The following is a 9,799-nucleotide window of genomic DNA, read 5'->3' as shown; positions in this document are numbered from 1 at the left end:
ATGATGACTAGCCATAAGAGGGAGTATCTGAGGGAGAATGAAGCCAACACCTTGGCAAAGCTTTTGACCCATTGTCTAATTCAGCTTGGCCCCTTTATCTATTCATGGCATGTTTGGTTAAGCTATTCCCCCTTTTTTCCCATCTTTTATTTTTTGGTTGACAATTGTCTCAAGGAATGATTATTCTTCAAAATCAATTAAAAATCATCCTTAACTAAACCCAACTCCCACATAGTTTTGCTATTCCATGATTGAGAGAATAACTTTTAAAATTGATAAGACTAAAATATCCTTTATAAATATGAAAAATTACAATCCTACTTATATAAAAACATTCTTTTTTCTCTCTCTCTCTTCCTCCTCTCCCTCCATTCCAGCTTCTACCTCTCTTTCTCTCTCTAATCTTTCACCCACCTTCGGAAGGGGGTGGCAACAGTAGCAACAACAGTGACAAAGGTGACGTTAGGACTGGATTTGGAACTTTTCGTCTAGATTCGACCAAGAAAATGCCAAATCTAGTGTCTATGGCCTAATCTAGTGGTGAAAAGTGCTAAATTTGGCATTTCTTGACTAGATCCTATGGCCAAATTTGGTGCCTTAATGGCCAGATTAGGCCAGAAAGAATGCCAAACCAGTGCAACATTACGTTGGCTATATCTCCCGTGGCTAACGAAAGAAGAAGAAAGGAAAATGAAAAAAAAAGAATTTAAAATAAAAAGTTTAGTTTTTTAATTATATATTATTAAAACATTAATATTCAAATTTAAAAATTAATTAAAATTTTAATATTTTAATCACAATAATATTTAAACTATAAATAAAATATTAATATTTAAATTATTAATTATTTATATTTTAAATAAATTATAAATTATTATTTAAAAATAAAATAAAAATAAATAATCATAATTATAATAAAAGGTATTTTTATCTTTTTAATACTTATTTCAAAATTATTTTGATCAACCAAACATTGTAATAAGTCATAATAACAATTTCTATCTTATTTTATTTTGTCAATTAAACTACAGAATAATATTTTGTTATTTTCCTACTCTATTCTATTTTCGCAAAATACCTATTTTATTTCATTCTATCTTATTTCACGAATCAAATGTGTCTCGCCTCCTTCCTAACAAGAATATTTTTATTATATATAGCATTTTAGGCTAGATGTTAACGGGTCATCTCAATCAACGACTGGGGAATGGCACCAAGCATAGATAATCCTATGCATCACGAACACCTGTAAACAAGAGTCCCTCAACAGCTCAAAAGGAGCAAGAAACCAACATATCCAAACTTTGCTAAAATTCCCTCAAGGTCATGTTTAAAGCTTCTTATTGTTAATTTGGCCAATTTATTTTTAGGCATTTAGTTTCCTCATATGCAAGTTTTTCTTTCCCCTTTCCCAAATCCCAACATTAGCTAAGCTCTGCATTATTTTCACTAAAGATGAATGCTTATTCACTTAATGTTTTGTCTTGGATAACTGAAAACGGAGGCTTAGAAAGGTTTGTCTTATTTAGACCAACCTTGAACCACGCCCATGTCTAGCTAGACCCAACTTTGTTTGCCTTGTTTCATCTTTTTGAGCCAAGATTAAATATGGGCTAGACCTGAACCTAAACTTAGGAAAGTTGTTCGTCGACTTTATCTTAACGACCCAAGTTATTTTTTTTTTGGTATTGACAACTATAAGTAGCATCCTAGAACCACTTTACCTCTACGTCATCCCATCCTCTCAACACATGTCTTTTTATAATTTGTTGAACACAGACTCAACGGGTGTCAGATTGTGTGTGTAATAAATTCTCTAAAAATGCTTAGACGAGTAGTATCTAATAGCGTGTCTTTTCTATAATATATAGTTTATATATTTTAGTAGTATCTAATGAGTTTATATTTGATGAACTCATAATATATAGTTTTTATATATTTCTAGAAAAATACCTGCTCTACGTGACAGGTTTGTAAATTTTATGAACAATTGACATTAAAAGTTTTGTGAAAAAAATTTAAATTAGTAGAATCAAGAATTGTTTATTAATTTTAATAATTTTTATGATTATAATTGTTATAAATTGATTAAAGAAAAAGAAATAAAATGATGTATTTGTTATGATGCGAATGTAAAAGGATAGATTATGTTATGGTAAAAATAATACACAATAATCGATAAATAGTTAAATAGATTTAGTTATGATAAAAATAATACATAGTAATGTATAAATAGTTAAACAAATTGTGTTAATTTATATGTAGTTTAAAAAGCAAGAATAAAAAAGATGAATGCTTATTGGAAAATTAGTGAAAATGTTGTTATCAACTTTAAAAAAAGAAAAAAGTTCTAAACAGAAGAGTTCTTGAACTTTCATTTATTTTCCTATTTTAGTCTTTGGAAGTTAAATGTGATTAATTGGATGACATATCAAAACATACAATCTAAATAATTAAACCTTTAAAACCAAATAAAAATAATAAACAGTCATAAGTTGAAAAAAGAAGCATCACTTTCCTCATTTATGATGAAAAAACAAAAACCTGTAACATTGCTACATAATGGGTTTACAACATTTTCAACTTTGACATAAACCTAACTTTTTCCGCATGTACCCTAAACAATGCCAATCTTTCCAAACACAAACTGTCTTTTTTTTTTTTTTGATTAACTTACAAAACTCATAGCTTGCTTTAGTAGAATTTTGCAGCTCATTTTTAGTGACAAACCTCTGAGACCAAAAAATGATATAAATTAAAAGTTTACTGTTTCTTGGTGAATAGTCTTGCTCTTTTAAGGACAAAATGAGATTCAAATGGCTTTAAGAAATTTCATAAAAATATAAATTAACAATTCCAAGCTGAAGTACATTCCACAACGACAATTGTGCCCGAAACCTTAGTTCTCATCTCTAGAGCAAAACCCTCAATGTGATTTTTCTTTTTTTGCAAAACACTTGGAGATACAAAGAGAGGGAAATCGTAGTTCTTGATTTCCACATCAAAGAATGTGTGCAATTTAACATCATAGATAAGTTAAAGGAAAGGGAAAGGAAAAAAAATTAGGGAATGGCATCCGTGACCATTTTTTTCCTTGTAATTAATTAACACTTGCTATTTACTACTTAAACTGCAATGAATATAAATATTATATGACTTAATCTCCCAATTGAAATTGCCCATGGCCTCAAAATATAATAGCTAAAAATGTCATTGTATTCAATCATTTCACCATTGACAGTAACTTACAAAAGCCAAAATGTATGATATAATCATAAGATACTAAGATCTCGATAAAGTAGTATAACAATCACAAGCAATTGTACCATTGCAACAAAATATACCTCAGTATCATTCCTTGAAATTTTCATCCTTAGTAAAAGAAAGACCCAAACCAGTCTCCTTCACTTCCTTTTTTTTTCCTCCTAGAATATGAACAACACGTCATTTGCAAGATTAGAAATGGCCATACTTTTATGCATGCATTAACAATGGATCTTAACAAACTTGAGTAAGCAAAAAAAAAAACTTACCACCGACAGACTTTTTCTGCTCCCATCTAGCCATAAACTTCAAGTACATATAAAATAAAACATAATTTAGAACAATTAGAAACAAATTCTAGGCTTTGTGGTTCTTGAAAACTATCCTCCAGTTTGCCAAGGTGTTCAGCCTGCAGGGACATCCGATAACTATAAACCTACATCCAACAATACTGGTGCAACTAATAAATCTAAATAGGAATTTAGGCAAACATTATATATTTTATACCCCAGAGATACTATTCTCCATGCTCTAATGCCATTTTGTTTCCTTTAAAACATATGCTAAAACAATTAAACCAAAAAAATAGAAGTAGTATGCATAAATGACTGTCTAGCACTTTTTTGAGCATTTAAAAATGAGTACAGATAGAATCTCAAACCTAGCAATGCGGGCGAGATTTGTTTCCTGCTCATGGGTAATTTGGTTGGTAAGCACCTAATAGCTATTTCTGTGTCCCTAGAACCATTTAATGATCTTTAGTTAATGTTTACTAATCCCATGATAACATACTTATCATCAATTATCATCCCTTTGGTATGGACATAAATCATGAATCTGCAAAACTTTTGAGCCAATGCTTGTCAAAATATATAAGAAGAAATTTCTAGAGTTAATCCAATACGGATGATCAACGAAAAAAAACCAATTCATCAAAATTGTGTTCTTTGCAAAGTTTTTGATACTAATAAAAAGTGTTTTCTACCATGATTCGCTATGAATGGGCTATATATCTAAGCTCTGTTCTGTTATAGAGCACTTTATATTTTAAATGCGCATTCTTTGCTTGCATTTAACAAACATTTTAAAAAATATTCTGTATTTACAGAATTGCAAAAAGGTAAGAGATAAAGATTGATTAATAGTACAAAATTGTGCAAGTATTGATGCAATAAGTACTGATAGAAAAGGTCTTTTGCAGCAACTATATACTAATTAATCAACAAATAGTCTAATTTTTAGTCTTTGGTTGTTGCCAAATTAAGTAAGTAGTCAATGTTAAATTTGAGTATACATTCTTTTGAAGAAGTTCTGGAAAGCCTTTGACTTTTGAAATTTTTATGATGACATCAAATTTGAGTTTGATGCTACCCTTGAAAAAATAATTATATATTCATAGCATTATTGACACAAAAACAATAGTACACACTTCATACAGAAGGTATCAAGAACATGCCATTGCCCTTTTTATTTTTGTATAATGACAATCCAATATCTATCAGATTCCTTCTAGTATGAAGCAATAGAAAAATATGTAACAATGTGTACTTATTAAAAAAGAACCAGAGCTTCTTTCGCCAAGGTTACTTTTAGTCCTCAACAGAGTTTCTTCTGTTAATGATTCATCCATTTTTATTTAAGATAAGTTTTTCCATTGATGCAGAACTTCCCAATTCAGAAAACTAACCCAATATGGAATTTTGAGACTAAAAATGATGTAAGTAGTTGCTACATTCACAGAGTATTTTGTACATCCTAATCATCTTTTTAGAGAACAAATACGTTCAAAACAGAAGAACCCATATCTATTGAAATAAATCATTTGGTAAACTTACTTGAAACAAAGAAAAACTACTAATCAAATCATTTTCAATTGTTTCTTTCAATCCATTCTTCATATTATCTGAAAAAATCAAGAAAAATTTTACTGCTCTGAGCTTAAATATAGTCATAACGTTCCAAAGTTTATCTTTTCATACATTTATGCAGGCTGTGACTTGAGCCCACCTATGTTTAATTATATGGGAACATAAACTTATGAGATGAAAGAGAATCATTTTTGCATATTGAATATATATTGGGAAAGAAAAGTAACAACTTAAACTGCAGAAAACCATTAATGATCATCATAGAAAGATGTTGATGAGATTGAGAAGACTGACTTGTAACCTTAGCCCGTCTTCCAAACCCTTCGAATTCCATAATCTTAGAAAGTCCACCAGATAATTCAACTCCACTGCAACCATCGAAACTCTCCATTGCATTGAGTCAAGGTGTTTCGATTGTAAATTTATTCGATGACAAAGGCTTGATTCCATGCACAAGCCAAACCTTTCTTCCTTGCACCGGATGAATGCCTAGAAAGATAGAAAAAAGCTTAGAAAGACAGTGGCAAATCCCAAGGCAATCAGCAATTTACCCATGAGTTGGTTGCTGCACAAATAAGAAGGGTTAAGTTCTGTGATTTAGCATGTCCAAAATCACATATTTGTGTTGATCTCGGAGAGGATGATTACAGTGCTGAAGAACTTGGAAGTAGCATCTTTGATTAGGACCGACTTGGGATTGTGATGCCTGAGTCGGGGCGGTGTGACCATGAGAAGGTCGATAGGATCAATAAAGGAAAAAAGATCAGCAAGAAAGGGCAAGTAGAACTAAAATCTCAATAATACCCTTTAAGCTTGATAAAATACCAAGTACAGGTGTCGAATGTGGAGCATATATGCAGGTAAGAATCGTATATAGTTTAGATTTAGATTAAGACATCAGATATTGTTATTTTATTAAAAAATAAATTTAAATTGTAAAAGGTTTAAAAATAAATGTTATTTATTTTTTAAAAAATAAATAATTTTTTTCTCTTTCCAACTCTCTTTTACTCGATCTCCTCTTTTCTTTCTCTTAACATTTTGACATAGAGGTAAAGTGGAAAAATGAATGATAATTAAGAAAAAGGGTTGATTTTTCTTTTGTCCCATGGGATAGGTGGCGAGAGGAAGAATTTCAAAGCACCAACCAGGGACTATTTGGGATTTGATTAGAATCTAGAATTAGGATACACATATATTGACCAAGCAAATTTTCCCAAAAGAAGCTTGTTGAATGTCTGAAAAGCTTTTACCTTAGGTCTTGGCCTTTGGAATCATTAACATGTACCTGTATTTGGCCCTCATCACCGTCAATTCATGGTGTCAAGTTTGGATCTAAGTCTCAAAAGTGTTTGGACTCCTTTTTTTTTAATAAAATAAGAGATCATAAATAATAAAAAAGAAAAGAAAATAGGTAAATTAAGAAAAAGAGTGAAAGAAATATTATTTTCAAGAATTAAAATTAAAAATTTAGAATGTTGGATTTTCTTTTAAAAGTGAAAGGAAGAAGAACTTGAGAACAAGAGGAGGAGAATGAGTGGGAGGAAGTTAGAGAGAGAGAGAGAGAGAAAAAAAAAGTATTAGAGACAGTTAGTAACCATATAGATATATTTAATAGTGCATCAAATATAAATTTATAATTTATTCAATTTAAAATTTATTGAAAATGACAATGTCTAAATTCCAAAGTAAAGATATTCAAGGGTTTGATGGCGACTCAAGCTTGAAAGTTGGACTTGAAAATATTATTATATTAATAAATAATATGGTTTTATTTCATTTTAGTTTTAAGATATATTTATGGATATATCTAACTTGATTCAAACCTAAACTTAAGTTTTTAAAATATTAACCGATCCGATCCCTTCACACTTTTAATAAGAAAAAAAAATCCATTCGTGTATGCGTAGGGAAGAAACACACACACACTTAACGTGAACATAATCAATTGCAATTAGACTCCGTCAGTTAAGGTGGTGACACTGAAGCCATCTTGCAACGCAATCTCATTCCCCTAAATCATAAATCCAACGGCTGGGATCGCACCGCATACAATCTTGTAAATCCCAACCGTCATTTAGATTCTTCCGTTAAGAAAACCATTCACGCGTCCAGTGACTTAAACACGTTTAGGCAAACTTTCAAAACCGTGCAAGAACGTGCTTTTAAATGCTTAATTTTTTAATAATAAGAAGATAGTTGTTGGACTCTTATCCCACGCTCAAAAGTTTCACGCACTTATTCATCTGCTATATTCATTAAGCGATTAATGCCATGAACCCCGGACGCGTGGACCCACACGAGTTACCTTTGACAAGTGAAAAGGAAGTGCCAATTATGAGTTTGAAGATAGCCACGTAAGTGCTGGAAGCCCTACGTGGCTAACTCATATTGGGCTGCTCTATGACTCATCTCCACTACCAACTGTACATTTTCTTTTCTTTTAGATTTTGTTCCTCTTTTTCCGTTAATTCTTCCTTGGCCACCTCATTTATTTAATTACTTAATTAATCCCAACAATATGAAAAAAGAAAAAAAAGACAAAAATCAAAGGGAAAAGTAGTGAAATTCCATAAATGCCCATGAAATGGCAAGAAAATGTGAAATGAGTCAATCAACGTGCATGATCCCTGTTGGTGGTCTCATCTATGTTTGCCAAACTAGGAATCTGCATGGGAGGGCCATGAACAAAATCTTCTAGTTTCCGAAATCCATAGTATATATGGTGCTCATAATTGATTCAATAAGCTAAGCTTAAATTAAAGAAAATGAATGCACTAAACAAGAATTAGTTAGTGTTGTGTTGTCAATTATCCACCCATCAAGGCCCGTTTTTTATCGTGTCCAATTTAGATCAATGATTTAGTATCGTAAATATGGATGGATTTAAAATTTGTATTCATAAGGATAAATATATATATATATATATATTTAACAATAACAAAATATTTTCTTTTACATAAAAATAATATATTATAATTATTTTTATGACTTTTTATAATTCAAACACGTCGTAAAATCCAAATCAAGTAATGCTTTCAACGTAAAAGGCTAAACTTTTTGAGAAGGGTTTTCAAGTTTGTTCAATAATAGTGTTGTTTCGCTTGTATATTGTGGATGAGGAAGGTTGCAAAATAATCTTTACCTACCTATTGGTGGCAATGAGGAATACTCTCCATGTAGAGACAATAACTGAAGGCAATAATTAATCTTCCTAAAATGGTTAGTATAATTTGTAATTTGCAACACGTCTCAATCAATTTGGTGAAATGTCCATGTAAGTTTCAATATCCACACAACACTATAATTTGCCTTATTAGTTTTTAGACATATCAAACCAACCTTAAAACAAACAAATTAAATCTATCATTGTAGTGACACGTGCTCAACATAGGTCACTTAGGTCCAAAGCCTATTTAAAGAAATGTAAATAACTCTATGCATTGCAATAAAATTTAACGTTAATCCATGCAAAACTTGGAAATTGTGTTCAAGTTTCAACCACTTAGCTAAAGATGTTAACCTTTGTCTTAATTAGTCATTGACAAGAAAACTTCAAGTTCTCACCAACAAAGTAGTAAATAACAACCAAATATTATCACATCAGATTTGATAGTAATAAAGATAAAACTATCACTTTTTCAATAGACTAGTGCACGCTCTAACTCGTATAGGTATTTAGCTCCACGTTTCACAATAAATTTTCTCTTAGAAATTAAGGATTATTAACCATATTCATCACTTCGTTTCGTGATTAGGTATATAGTTTTTAGAACCCCTTGTTTGCAAGTCTTTCTTTTTCTTCCTTTACTTTTTTTTCTCTCATCCCACAGGCTGCTTAATTGAAACCTTTATTCACTTTAATTGGCAAAGTGATTTCGATATATCATTTTTTTATATAGTAACATCTATAGAAACAGAAATGAGCACTCTTACTGCAAATGTTATGAATTTAGATATTAGTAAGGGAGAAATGTCATCAGCCGAAGGCTCTAATTCTGTTGATGGCAATTAATCATCAATGAAAGGTAATGCTTTAAACTAAATTTTAAATTTATTTAACTTTTTTTATTTTGATCAAATTTTATTAATATATTGTTTTTATTTTATTATTAGGTTTTATGACATTGAAATGATATGACATTGGTGAGCGAGTTTTCGATTTTGATTTGGGTGTTTGGAATTAATGATGTGGTTAATGATATATATTTAATTATGATTGAAAATTATGGATGATTTTAAATGTTATTAGTATTTTAAGGTTAGAAGTTAATGATGTATTTTATTAATATGAATATGATAATAAATTTTATGTATGTTATTTATGTTAAATTTTATTATATTTGATGTTGTTATTATTTTGTTTTGTTATAAATATTTTTATAATTATTGATTTTAAATTTAAATAATAAAATTATATTTAATTATAAATATTTTAATTTAATCATATTAAACGTGTTAAATGTGTTAATAAAAAAATTATGTTTAATTGTGTCGTGTTGAACGTGTTAATCAAGTCGTGTTATATGATTATTAAATATATTCTTTTACATATTTTTAATACTGAAAAAAGTAATTATTTATATTATCTTTATATTTAATTTTATTATATTTTATATCTTAATCGTATCAATATAATTAAAATTAAAAACATGAATTATTTGCAC

The 9,799-nt window shown here is 29.8% G+C and overlaps 1 long non-coding RNA gene across 1 annotated transcript; it reads right to left on the bottom strand.

Annotated features, from left to right (window-relative positions):
- LOC108662232 lies at positions 3,196–3,756 on the bottom strand. The gene is made up of 2 exons (XR_001928049.1): positions 3,534–3,756; positions 3,196–3,425 (listed from the first exon to the last, which is right to left on the bottom strand). It is a non-coding gene; the product is annotated as an uncharacterized LOC108662232 (long non-coding RNA).

Source organism: Theobroma cacao, chromosome 1 (genome assembly GCF_000208745.1).
Source record: "Theobroma cacao cultivar B97-61/B2 chromosome 1, Criollo_cocoa_genome_V2, whole genome shotgun sequence".
In the NCBI taxonomy this organism is placed as follows: domain Eukaryota; kingdom Viridiplantae; phylum Streptophyta; class Magnoliopsida; order Malvales; family Malvaceae; genus Theobroma; species Theobroma cacao.
The sequence above is the reverse complement of the archived record's forward strand: the minus strand, read 5'-3'. Positions and strand labels throughout refer to the sequence as shown.